Source organism: Pimephales promelas, chromosome 13 (genome assembly GCF_988280905.1).
Source record: "Pimephales promelas chromosome 13, fPimPro1.hap1.1, whole genome shotgun sequence".
Taxonomy (NCBI): Eukaryota; Metazoa; Chordata; class Actinopteri; order Cypriniformes; family Leuciscidae; genus Pimephales; species Pimephales promelas.
The window spans coordinates 22,155,049-22,169,787 of record NC_142781.1 but is presented as its reverse complement, the minus strand read 5'-3'; the positions used below and the strand labels follow the sequence as shown (position 1 = coordinate 22,169,787).

Here is a 14,739-nt window from a genome sequence, read left to right as displayed (position 1 = left end):
TGGCAGTTGCTTCAATGCATTTGTTGTGGTCCTGGTCAAGACAATCTCCTGAATTCCAAACTGAATGTCAGAATGGGAAATAAAAAGGTGATTTAAGCAGTTTTGAGCATGAGTATTTCACAATCTGCTCAGTTACTGGGATTTTCATCTGGATTTATTGGGCGGGGCTAAAACAGGGCTCGATGACACACCCTTACTTGATGACACACTGAGGCCGGCCCATCCTCTAACAATAGAGCACATTCGCATCAGTTGTCTGATCATTTCAAGTCAAGCAAGCTTTTCCCAACAGTTATTTCAATTTGGTAAATTACTTTTGAGGGGGAAAAGTAAAAGCTGCCAGGCAGGGGCAAAATAGTTTGTAAAAAAATTGCAAGTAAATAGTTAATTTTACATTCAATATCGGTTTATTACGGTTTCATTTGTAAATCAGTTTCAAATAATTTATAAATATTCATATTTCTATGATTGATTTTCATATTTTAAGACTTGAAGCCGGGGCCTGGGACAAATCAATAAAATCAAAAATAAAATTATAGCATTTAAATGAAAACAGAAACAGAAAAGTGGATGACAATAGTAAAGGTACAGTACTAAGTTTTAAATTGAATCTTCATGACATTCACAAAGATAAGAGCACCCTCAAAATAAAACAGACAACGGTGTTCACATAATCCATCACATCATTGCTCGATTGCAAATACCGTCAGTATTAATACAAGTGCGTTATCACTTATTACTCCAAAGCACAAAGAATATTAAAAACGACATTTCACTATTTCCTCAGAGACTTATTGATATGTTTTAACAAGCATCTTTTGCTCTTTATTGATCCAAATAACTCAAAAAGTCTTTCATGCAGCGACACTGATTATTCATAATTTAGGGAACTAATCTGCGTCATTTATTTTTGTTAAAATCCACTCACCAGATGCCATTATTTCCATTGGCTGCTAGAGGCAATTTATAGCAATCCTCATGAATAGAAAAGCTATGCAAGCAGCCCATGCATTTCCTTTATGTGTTGTGTTTTACATTTAAATAGACTTTTTAGCGCTAAATGACCTTGTTAAGTCACCCTACGGTGCATGAAAGGACGGCTTCATACTGTACCTCAGCGGTCGATGTCTTAAATCACGACGGAAGGTGATAAAGAGGGGATGAGGGTAAAACCAAGACAGGATTATGAGTATGAAGTTCTCACTGTGCTCGCTGACCAAACCACTGGAGTATTTTACAATTTCAAGTCACGTTAAAGTACTTTGATCCTTTCCAGACATCATGACCAAGACAGATTTTCCAAAAACACTCAATCTTTGAGAGCTCTAGAAGAGCAGCTGTAATACTTTAATTCTATATTTTAGAAGAAAGGCACAAACCAATGATTTGGATATCTCCAGGCTCCAGTACAGGACATGACAGATACTCTCAAGAAGAAAGGTATCCCTTTCTCACATTTGAAATTGAATTACTGTGAATTTCACACTCCATGCACTGCTCATGGGAGTTTTTTATTTATTTCCACCCCACAGGCAAAAAAGCAGACAGTTAGAAAATTATACAGACACACATGGGCTGCACACAAGCGGCAGATGGACTTTTAGTGTCACTTCAAGCCTGTGGCTGTTTTTGGCAACAGCAAATTTCTGATCAATCGGATTCCTTTTTTTCCTTCACTAATTAGGCACTGTACTTTAGCATTTCTGCGGTCTAACAACCTATGCTTGAGGGAAAATCCAAGGAGATATATGATATATTATACCTGAAGAGAGTGCAATTAACATTCACAATAGCAGTTTCTCGGGTGGCACAGAACCCTCAGGAAATATCCGATGCGAAATCTGCCATCTTTGCTCATGGGCGTTCAGATCTGCTGCCAGTTTATTTCTGAGCCATAAATGTCACTCATGTTTTTTTTTTTATAGTTGATTAAATCACATATGATGCATAATTTGTCGTGAAAAACTATCCATGTCTATTTCATTAAAGAGATAGTTGATCCAAAAATGCAAAAAAAGTTTTGGACAACTATCCCTTTGAGTCAATTCAGGGTGAACGAGTGTTTGTTGTTGTAGTTTCTGCTGACGTGTTCAAACGCTTAAGTGCCTGCAATGAAATACACAGCTTAAACATACAATCTCTTTGGTTCTACAGTGTATTATGAATTGAAACATATTATCAAACAATAGCTCATGGGTAAGGAAATGAAAAGATAAAAAGATTTTAAAATGAATGCATTTAATCTATATGTTAATGCAGTCTATACTGTATAAAAACAAATCCTGCAATCTAAACATCTGCCCTGCACAACTTTCAAGAGCAATATGTGCTGACAGCACAGTATTCCAGTCATTTAGGACCCCAGAACAGGCCTAATGCTGCATGGGAGTGTTCCCCCCATCTGTATATTGATAACTGTGAAGGCTGAATAGATGGGAAACTAAAATAGTGTGGAAAAATGCTATTTTTCTTGAGCACATTTTTGGTTTCAAGTGAACAACCCAGGCTCCCACAAAACCATCTTTATTAAAATGACTTTTCAGCAGACAAGCGAATGCTTTTATAGTGTTAGTTGCACCTGTCTGCTCTGGGAGGAGAACTCTTACATTCAGTTGGCCTTCCTGAGCTCATTTGAAGAGTCTCCCCTCCTGAGAAGCTCTCATAGCAGTTTTTAATTATACCCTGTCATTCAATGTGATGAGACTTGCACAGGTACAGCCCCACAGGTGGCACAGAAGCACAGAATGGTCACACCTGCCTGTTACAACACATCCAAACTCTAGAAAACCACAGCATGAGTGCAAAATGCATCTACATGCCACTAATTCTGCGTTCATGTGCTATGGTAAGTATGGTAAATACCAAAAGCAGACGTGGAAAATGCACATGAACACCCCCTCATGTGGTATTTTCTATTGGGCAACTCGTAGAATATTTTGATGGATGAGTTGCCGAGATGAGATAACCTTTGACCATTTCAAAATGGTGAAGAGCACCGCAAGAGTCGTGAATGGTAAAAATATATGATCTAGAAAATATATTAGCATATTATTTACCTTTTGAGTTTTGATAAATCATTTCCTTTCTGTTGCAGATGACTTAAGCAATCTAAAATAGTTTTAGCTAAATAACAGGTCTGGATCTCCTTTTTACCACATTACGACAACAAAAGCACTTGAACGCAACACACTGGTAAATACCACTTCACAAGTGGAAAATATCCTACTTTCCATAGCACGTGAACGCAGCATAACACTCAGCAGATGTTGGTGTTGATGCACTATTCAGGGGATAACGGGATACAACACCTCATGTCATGTACAAACACTTGTTTACTAATTATTTGCTGAGAACTTTTTGTTGCAAATGGTAAAAAAGACCTCTGATCTTACTGAGAATACTCAGAAATGAATAGAGAAAACCATTTGGCAAAAGAAAGAAGAAAAAGGCAGATTAAGGAAATCAACTGGTAAATGTTTTTGCTTAAGCAATTGGTTATAGTTACATTAATTGTAATTTTAAATCGTAAATAAAAATTGAAAAAAAATAACATCAATTTATTTTTAACTACATTTGTAAATGTGAATTAAATAATCAGTTTATTTATCCATTTGAAGTTATTTATTTATTTATATATTTATTTATAATCACTAAATTAACTTTTAACACCTTTATCTATGGTTGATTTTAACTGTTACCTCCTTTAGAAATAAACAAGAATACTTCACATCCACATGGTTTAAAAGAAAAAGGTTATTCCAGTCTATTTCCAGAAAACTTGTCAAATGTCTTGGAAAAACTCAAATAGAGGAATTCAGTGAAGTGTGCATATAGTTTGGCAAATAGCTCAGAAACAACTTGGGTCAGTTGTTAAATGCATCTCTCTCAGAGCCGATCCATATCTCCCTGAGGCCTTAAGCAAAATTGTGTTAAGGGGTTCTCCTACCTGACCCGTGAGCCACATAAACGTAAAAAAAAAAAGTATTTTTCCCTGAACATAGCACATACCGAATCATACCAAAACAGTGAACCTAAAACCGTGACACAAACTGAACAGTGAGCTATTTGAAATGCACAGCTAGTACAGTGTCACAGTCGGAAGATGATTCAGAGTAAGAGGTTTTTGTGGCGAAAAAGGCCAAACCCACCATTTTCGTGAAGACTGGCTGCAAGAATTCAGCTGGTTAAGGTAGTACTGTAAGGAGATGAACTCCATGACCTGCGAATGTTGCAGTCGTTACCCCATTAACTGCGTCCAACGCGAAGTTTGCCAACAGTGCAGCCACTTCACATGTTAACAGTGTTGGGCAAGTTACTCTAAAAAAGTAATTAATTACTAGTTACTAATTACCTCTTCAACAGTGTAATTAGATTACTGTACTAATTCCTCTCTCTAAAAAGTATTCATTTACTTTTAATTACTAATTACTTTCAAAATCCCATATCAATCTCAACCAGCTGAATAATACAAGGATAGACATTCAACTGTTTTAATTCTTTCAAATAAATACTATAAAAATACATGAATTATCCTTAAACTGATCAAGATGGAGAAGGTTACATTATAAAAACATACTTTTTAACATCAGACAATACATTTTGATGTAAAACACTATTGTTTTATATCTGATCTCATGATATTTTACATTTTTTTCATACATATTTTACAATAATTCATACGAATTTGTACGAGTGTGGTCGTACGATTTAGACACCTCATAAAATGTATACAAATCGCTGTGAGATCGAATTGATCTATACACAGTATTTACCTCAATTACATCAGAAGTAACTGTAATTAAATTACATAAAAATGAAGAGTAATCCCTTACTTTACATTTTGAAGGGAAAAGTAATTCAATTACAGTAACTAATTACTTAGTAATTAGTTACACTCAACACTGCATGTTAATAAATCAAAAAGCAACGCAACTGGTTGAATCAGAGCGCAAAGGCATTGTAATTTCTGCATCTATTATCAAAGTATTTATAAGTAATACACTGGAAATTTGAAATTAATAGAAATGTGAATATTTGGTTAGTATGTTCTGTTGATATATGGTGTGTGCTCCTAAATTTTCTGGTTGTGCCCCTAAAATTTTCAGTTGGGGGCCACTGTGCTCCAAGTGAAAAAAAGTTAGTCTGCCCTGGCCAGTGCCTAATTTCGACCCCTGCCAAATTATTACCCACCTCATTGAAGTCAGTACCTGATTGCCTAATCTAATCTCTAATCTCTAATGAGAGTAAATCTCCAATTCACTCTCATTGTGTTTCTTCTCTCTCTGGTGTTTCTTGACCAGAAGGATAGCTCCGCTTAATTTTCTCATCAATGTTTTAAACTTTGATTGACCCGCTTTGACACGAGGGGGAGGCGGGACTTGAGTATTATGCAGGGCCCTATACGCAACTTGCGTGTGCGTATGGGGCTCTAAAAAGGTGGAATACCATTACGATGTTAATATCCATTGTGTCATGAGCATCCTATTTAATGCCACATGGCTCATCTCAGGAGCAGTTCCCAAGCTGCACTTGACTCTATTTAATCTCTCACAGAGAGAAGTAGGACACCTCAGCTCTGGCATGCATTAACCCTTAAACAAACATCTTCGGGTCTATAGCGACCCTCCACCTCAATCACTACCTTCCACCTTTTTTTCAAGTTAGACATCAACGTTCTTAGTATTCTTCAATATCTTCATTATAACAATATAACAAGAGAAATAAATATAAAAGAATGCCTGTTTTCTATTTTTTTGTTGTTGTTGTAAAACGTGTATAGGGTCGTTAGCGACCGACGTGAGGTATGCAATACGTATTTTTTTCTGTGCAATAACAATTAAATCTGTGAATGACCTTATTCCTCAAGGTCGCAATGTCTGATACACAATCATGAAGTGATGTTTCACTCATAATTACCGCAGGCATAAAACAAATCATCGAATATGATTGCAAATATGAGTCAGATGCTGAACAGGGGAAACTCTAATGATGACAGTGATAAAAATCTGCTCAAATGTAATGCTTCCAAACTCCAAAAGGCAATGAAATATGATTTTATTTATTTGTAAATGTTATTAAAATATTAGGAGAGTTTTATGCTACTGTGGCATTAAGAGATCCATCCATGTTAGATATAGATCAGGGTCGCTAAAAACCTGAATATGTAATAATAATGATAAATAATAACTGGTGAAACATTCATGCATTTAAGGTTAACATAACCAAAACTTTTTCTGATCTTGCCAAAAGACACCGTCAGACATTTCTGAGTCTCAAGTTTACATATTTTGTGATTGAAGTGATATTTGGACAGGAAAATGCATCAAAACAAAATTCATTGCTATGTGGATGACACCATGGCTATTTTTGGCACATAAACTAAATCTCATAGGAACTTTTTTTTTTTTTTTTCACAAAATTTTATGAAATCAACTTCAAATTTGGAACACAATTTGGTTAGAGATATGGTTTTGATTTTCTAAAATATTTTCTAAAATATGTATTTCATATAAAATAATAAATATTTAATATAGTGCATTTTGGATCCATTTAAGTTTGGATAGTGCATTTTCATGTCTATTCTCAAAAAGGGGGGTGACATTTAAAGGATTAAACCACTGGGTGTCATTCGCCAATTTGCTTAAACAAAAACGTTTTAGGTTACAAAAAAAAAAAAAAGGTTACGATTTATTTCGATAATCCACATTCTTCTAAACTAACTTTCCAACTACAATACAACTCTCCGGAGTATTAGTAAACTGTTAGGTTCGGGTCTGTAGAATGTCTGTTGAGGGAAGCAGACAGTTTACTAATATTTTAATGACTATTTATTTATTTTTTTTATTTTTTTATTATTATTATTATTTTTTTTTTAGTTGACATGCACTTGCAAAGTTACTAATAGTTAATAGAATGTGTAAAGTGGACTACCAAAATAATGTGTTACCAAAATTAATTGCAAAAGCCACATATCACATGTCATGTCACCCAAAACATATGTAAATAAGTGCCATGCGCTAATATATATATATATATATATATATATATATAAACAAATTGTGTTGTGAATCTAGTGAAAATCATAAAGATAATGAAAAAAAACTACATATGTGCATGCGCAAATCAAATAAGATCGAATGCCAAACTTCTAACGTAAGAGCTATTACACACGACTGCTCAATTTTAGCACTCTTTGCAACATATATGGTTTCCATCATTTGACAGTGATGATGACAGAATATTTAAAAACCAGAAGTGGGATGCTTCACTAAATCTGCTGAAATTAACATACCATTGTTGCTAATGTCAGAGCACTCAATCAGCGGAACGCACATGTAGTGGGCGCTGAATGCTTTTGGTGCTGTTAATTATTCTGTTTATAAGCTATAATAGAGCATCATTTTGTTTTGTGCAGGTGTGGCAGCCCTTAAAACTAGCCCAAAATGCCATGTGCCATTACAAGCATATCTATTTTGTCTCATCAGAAGAGATATGGTGTGTGATGCAATTACAAACACATAATTAGATATCCTAACATGATGGATTTCACAGCTTGCATTGAGACCCGTGCTGACTAATGTGAGCAGAGACAGACAATTCCTCTTCATTAATTTTTTTTTTACCTTTGTCCTCACAGCCATAACCCCGGAGAAAGATTTCATTGTGACCTCTTCCTGCTATTTGTATCCTCCTCATTACACTATAACGTCTTCATCGGGTTCTGATGGCACAACACCGATGCATTGCTTTAGTGCTGCCAAGGATGGAGGACAGACAAGGATGGAGAATGTCCCTGAAGCAGGTGGAGCATTGGCAGAAACACCTTCTCTGAGCATATAAGCAATTAGTTGAGTGAATCAGTCAGGACTCAACAAATACTCAAGTGCTAAACAACACTAAGCACTTGTCCAGAGCCAGATTTCCTAGTTTGCCTGGTAATTGAAGTGAAACGTAGTTCAAACTTGAGTTATATTAATTCTGTAAGAAAATTTTCTGTAGCTCACACAGTCAAAGTTAAGGTCATATGTTCAATTCCCAAGGAATGTATGAACAGATATAGGCATGAGTTTCTCAGTAGAATAGAAAGCCAGGAATTTAAAAGGCAGTGTTGTAGTCGAGACCACCTCACTCGAGTCCGAGTCGACACCGAGACCAGAGAGAGTCGAGTCCGAGTCAAGACCGAGACCAGAGACGGTCGAGTCCGAGTCGAGACCGAGACCAGTGAGGGTTGATTACCTAATTTACTTTTATTTACTTAGAGAATGTTTTTTTTTTTTTAACTGAATTTACTTAGAGTTTAAAAAATATGATCAGTTTAGGGTAAAAAGGCCACATAGTAGGTGGTGTTAAAAGTAATTTTATCACAATTTGTCATGCGCAGTTGCGCACTAGAAAATCACCAATCACTGGGCGTGTCAATCAATTCAAAGAAATATTTTATTAACATACATTAATAATCATGAAAAATATTTTTAATTGAACTCGAGTGGACTCGGGAATAATTCCGAGTCCTAAAAAAAAATGTTCGAGTACGAGTCAATTCCAAGTCCAAATGGACACGAGTCCATGACAAGACCAAGACCATTAAAATATGGTCTCGAGACCGAGTCCGAGACGAGTCCGAGTCTCGAGTACTACAACACTGTTAAAAGGCAATCTCAATTATAGATAAAAACCTAAATGTATATCTTTTTACTTTTAATTGAATCTCACATTTTAATTGAATTTAAGGTAAACATTACTGTGATTCCAGAAATATAAAAAATAATCAGTCATGAATAATCAACCATAAAACAGAGACATGGGCATTATAAACAAGCTATTGTACTGTTCTCTTTCCTGCACATGGAGATGAATTCAGACAGACCCAAATGGGATTCCTTAGTTTTCGTGTTGTGCCCAGGAAGAAAAAAAAAAAAAAAAAAAAAAAAAAAAACAACATTTACTATGTTTGTTCCTGAGATGGCCACAATACAGATTTTTTTTTTGTGCTGGGAAAAACTATTTACATATTGATTACAATTTAAATCTCAGCAACTGCCACAACAAGTGCAGACCGTCCCATCTCTCAACTGTCTTGTCTCTGCTCACAAATATTTATTTGCGGTTTCTCTCTGCCAGATGGTTCACTCCACTGCTTTTCTAAATATGCGTTTACCTGTCTCTTTTATTTTCCCTTTTCTTTTCACCAACATTGTGGGAATGTAAAGAAACATGCTCTTCTTTTTTTCTGATGGATTGTTTTTTAAATTGTTTACTTTCTCACAATATACACTAGGTTAAGGTCAGTGTTTCCATTATAAAACCTGAAAGCTTTACAATCGGCTAGTATCGGCTATCCAAAGCCTGATCCTTTATTTCCCGCCTCAAGGTTGGGTATAGGCAATTTTCAGAGGCTAGCAATAGAAAACTAGCCTTGAAAGCATGAGATCCCACCCTCCCTTCAGAAAGCGCTACAAAGCCACACCTCCTTCAAAACACATGGACGAGTACAGTAATGAGGAAACGTTGGTTAGACTACCTCATGACTCAAAGCACATAACATTACTATAATAATAAACGCTACTGAAAGAGCACTTCAATGTACCACCTGACTGCTTCAGATAATTTCGCTGTTGATAGTGTTGCCATTGAAAAGGATAAATCATGAGTATAATGTCACAGGTTTCCATCTCTTCTAATGACAGAAGTTATGGAGTGAACGCAGCATGAGCTCGTTGTTTTGCTTCAGGAAGAACTATGTTTCAGTTGCGGTGCTCGGACAGAATGGAGTGATTGGAAAAACATTTTATGGTCGAGTGTTTTTCTTCACGTGAAAATTCTTGGCATCGCTGGACATAGATACATTTAAATTAAACAAATTTTTGTGTATTTACAAAAAACATATGTTACTTTTACTTAAAGTATATTTTATAAGTACTTTGTATAAGAGCATAGCAAAATGATTAAAGGTGCAGTGTGTATTTTTTTAGCGACATCTAGCGGTTCGGTTGCCAGTTGCACAACGGGCTCAGCCCACTGCTCACCCCTCCCTTTCGAAGAAGCTACGGTGGCTAAAACGGGACAAACATATCATCGTCGGAGACACCAGAGAATAGCCAGAGTAAGCCAAGTTTCTGTACCACAGTCCATTATAAACCACATCATAGATAAGGTTTACGAAGCCATAGTCAGGTGAGGATCAAGGGTCTTGATTGCGGTAGTTGATTGCGATTTCACTTTTTTAATTTTAAATAGTGTGTAATGTTGGTGAGAACCAAGAGACAAGAAACAATGAAACCAGGGAGAATGCTCAGAAATGCAGCGCAACAACACACAAATCTTCGCAGTGAGTGATAGGGTGAACCAGGCTTATATGAGGTGAGCTAAACAAGATAATGAGATACATGATAATGGATGAAAAGTCCGGGCAGTGAGTTATGGGAAATGTAGTTTGTGAGGGAATGACAATAGTCTGATGTGGAGTGCCCTCTGGTGGCTCTCAAGGGCACTCCAGATGATGACCGTCACAATTACATAGGCTATATTTTATACAACTGTTACACATGGACTACTGAACAGACATTTAGTAGGCCCTGTCTGTCAATTTTACAGAGACTTAATATTCAATGACTCAGAACAGATTGGGAGGACAAAAAATCATTCCCAATGGAAATAAACTGGGTCGGATTGGATTTGGGGGCACAAAAAAAATCATCTCTAATGGAAACAAATAAATAAAAACTAAAACAGAATTTTAACTGCGGATTTAAATAGTGATATTATATTATAATACATTTGACAAAACCACATAAAATCACTAACTCAAATGAAAACTGAAAATCTAAAAAAAAAGCATAATCATATAAATAATACTAATATTGTACGGATCCTTGTTTAAACACAACAAAACTAATAGCTATAGTAAATGTTGCATCTACGTTTGTCTGTGTAGATGTTAGTGCACTGATGTGCAGCTTAGACACGGAAGAACACTTTTTTCCCATTTTTTCTCAGGCCCATAATGTGGCTTTAGAAGTGCCCAGGGGGTCATCAGCACTCATTTATCTGACTTATGGTGGTTTCCTCACAGGAGAAAGCTACAAGAACGCGGTTAAAGTGGGCCATTTGTATGTGCCAGACAGCGAGTTCATGCAGCCTAGTTCTTTTCACTGCGCTCAGTGGTCTGTGGCAGAGCCCTCTGGGAGCTATGTGTGGCTGCAGTGTATAGCTGACACTTGCTGAAACCCCTGATAAACGACTGAGTGTGGAATCAAACCCAAACCTGACGTATTACATGGGGTGGGTTGATGAATACAGGTGCTGGGCACAGTCTCTCACCCTGAAAGTTTGTGCTATCAAAAGATCTTCTGAGATTTTTCAAGTTGGCAAAGGCTTTGAACTACTTCTCTCTAAATGGGGTCTGCAACAACGTAGGAGTGTAAATATTGTCTATCTGCAGACCAACCATTGACATCTGTCAATCTATCATTCTGCTAAGCGTAGGAAGTCACAGTACTACTTTTATGAAGCGAAATACTTAATATGTTAATTCTTTCACAAAAAAAATATTGCTTGTTTGGTAATTGTCACCTCAATTATGCAGAGGTAGTATTTGTTTGTGCTAAAGTGTAACAAAAGCAAGTATACTTTAGGTACACTTTAAATATATTGCAATTAAAGACTGATATTATACAGAGATCATACAATCCTTATTAATAATGATATTAAAACACATTTTAGGCTTAATATTAAGAAATGTGCATTTTGCAATAAAAAATAATAATCCACATAAAGTTAAATTATGGGTTCAAGCACAAAGTGCTGAAACCCTATTGTTATTGTTATTTTTCCCATGATGCAGTATTCTCCATAACTGATCGGGCAGAACGGACATAAGTCGTGGATACTTGAAACTTTGGGGACTGGAAGTACTCACACCAAACTCACACTCACACTCACACGTACGTTTGCAGTAAACATGCAAAACGGAGGGCCAAGCGGTAGGGGCAAGGGGTGAATTGGGATTAAACCTTACTGACTGTGAAAAACATGAACTGTTGTAATAAGTAGTTGTGCCTTCTTTATTCGTTATATTTTCTGAAGTACGTGCATTGTTAGACATCATCATCAACTTTTAACTATAAATGTTCATCTGTCTATAAAATAAAGAACACAACCAAACAACGAAAAAAAAAAGCTTGTAATTAAGACGGTAACATTGACTTACCTGTCAAGAAAAAAAGCAGGCAACTTCAGCGTCTCTTTTGAAATCTTTCTCCTGCATTAGATCTATCCACCTGTGGCTCCAGAGAAGTATATGGATCTTCTCATTCAGCACTGTGGGAAAAATAGCATTTGGTAGCCTTAGAAAACCAGTAAAATCTTCATTTTGTTTCATATTAATTTGTGAATGTTTTAAATGTTTAATTAAGGGACAAAAGGTCATAAACAAAAATCAGAAAATACGTCAATAGTCCTACTTTTTGGTGTTCAACTTTACTTTGTTCGTTTTTCGTTTTGCAAAATTACGGACCAAAAGGAGGAAAAAACGAACGGACAAAAAAAGTAAAAACTATTATTTGATGAAAACAATACATTTGTAAAACAAAATACAGCCATTTCTGCTTTTTTTCTTTTAAACAAAAAACCAAGCTGCACCCTTTTTTTTTAAATATCACCTTTCATTCCGAAATAGAATAACGAATGAACGAAAAAGTACACAGACCAAGTAGGCCTACACTGACCATTTGGACTGAATATGAGACATAGTTCTTTATTAAATTCATAAAAAAAGAAACAATAATTACAGGAATCGGCTACTGGATTCTAAACCTCAAAGAAATGCCACAATCAAGACCTTGGAGCAGAAATGAGGGAGGGACACCCAGAAAACTCCAATATGTGCCATTTGCAGTTTAAGGGTCTTTCCCTGCCATTCATGCTTGGATAACACGCCATGTCTTCCATTAATGATAATAATGTGTAGTGGGGTGGCTGTGATATAGACTATAAACCTACCAACGTCCGTTGCCATGATTTTTGGAATGACTTATCGCGAGAGGGAAAAAAGGATTCTTTAGTCGCATAACATCGGTTAATGGAAACGCTGTCATTTCGCAATTGTTTTTTTATCGACATTTAGAAGAAAAAAACCCTGCAAAGGTTTTGCGCAAATCTGTAATGAAAACGCACCTACGGACAAGAAAGCAGCACACGGTGCATTTCTCCAGATTATAGATTATACATTCCTCTCTGTTATACTTGAAAGCCTAACTAAGCCTTACTATATTCCTGACCAACTTCCATGGTTAGAGTTAAGATTACTACAGTAAACCCATGGTGAATGTTGCTGATCTGTGGACACTGGATAGTTCATTTAAGGCGCAATGTTTTCCACGTCAGTGCTGTTTGATCCATTAATAACGGAGACATGTGAATGCTTCTCATCACATTTTTCACTGTACTTTTTAATAGGTGCATGTTTGTCCTCCAAAGGATACAATAAACTTTCAAATGCTGACGATGCATTATCAGGATAAACTTCCTTATAAACATCACTCCAACATATATTATTTACGTTTGTAGGAAGTGATTGACTTAATCTCTTATGATCTTTCATAAATTACTTTTGGTTTCCTAAGTGTTTACATGCTTGCTGAATAAAACTTATTGTCTTTAAATTATGTTGTGCTTAAAGGCCTTATTTGCTTGCCCCCGATAAATGCTGCTTGCAGCTTTAATTATAAGTCTTAAACAATAGGTCAATAAATATGCTAATGGTTTGTATACTAGTATGAAATATATATATATATATATATATATATACTGTATATATATATATATATATATATATATATATGTGTGTGTGTGTGTGTGTGTGTGTGTGTGTATGCATATTTTTATTATTATTATTATTATTATTATTATTATCTACATAGCTATTATTATACTCTACATAGCTTCAAATGAATGACTGTGTTGCATCATGTCCCATCAAGATGATTTTATCATTGACATAAAAAGTTATTAGACATTATACAGGTCTAAAAATATAATTTCCTACATACATATTTAAACATACAATAAAAAATCTATTTTCTTCACTATTTCTAGGGCACTAACCAAAAAATAATTGTTACATTGATCATGTGACTGCTGACAGACAGATTTTATTTTTCTTGTACCCAAGGTGCTCTTTGATTCAGTCCCAATTATAAATACACACTTTGTATGTAGGCATGTATGCATCCATGGATGGATGGTACATAAATTATAGAAAGGACAAAGTGTAAGTTGTAATCATTAGACAAGAAGCTAAAATAAGGATCTACATTTATAATTACTTGCCTGCTCTGTGCACACAACATGGTGACAAAAGCTGAAAAATAGCATTGCTGAAAATGGCTGTGAAAAATATATGAGAAGCAATTTAAGAATAATACTTGTAATGAAGCGGTCTTTGACTTTAGACAGCATTTGACTGCAACGTGAACAATGCATGCTGGGAATCTCATAAAAATGTAAAAGATTGTAAGGGCATTTTAAGAAAAATTTGTCATGAACTGCAAAACGAAATAGAGGGGCATTCTCTGATACAAACGCAAAAGGTCACTAGAGACAGTGAATAATGTCATATAGACACAAATAAAGATAATAAAAAAGTACAGTGTTTTTGCTCAAGTTGATAAAATATCAACACAGCCAGTCTACAGAATCTTCTTAAAAAATCCTCATACAACATATATCACATCAATGCCC

The 14,739-nt window shown here is 35.5% G+C and overlaps 1 long non-coding RNA gene across 2 annotated transcripts in view; it reads right to left on the bottom strand.

Annotated features, from left to right (window-relative positions):
- The window catches only part of LOC120494026 (uncharacterized), a 151,403-nt gene that overhangs the window by 106,405 nt on the left and 30,259 nt on the right, over window positions 1-14,739 (bottom strand). For both annotated transcript variants that reach the window (XR_016146028.1, XR_005625802.2), the window contains exon 2: window positions 12,209-12,318. This is a non-coding gene — a long non-coding RNA (uncharacterized LOC120494026). The remainder of the gene's footprint in view (window positions 1-12,208; window positions 12,319-14,739) is intronic.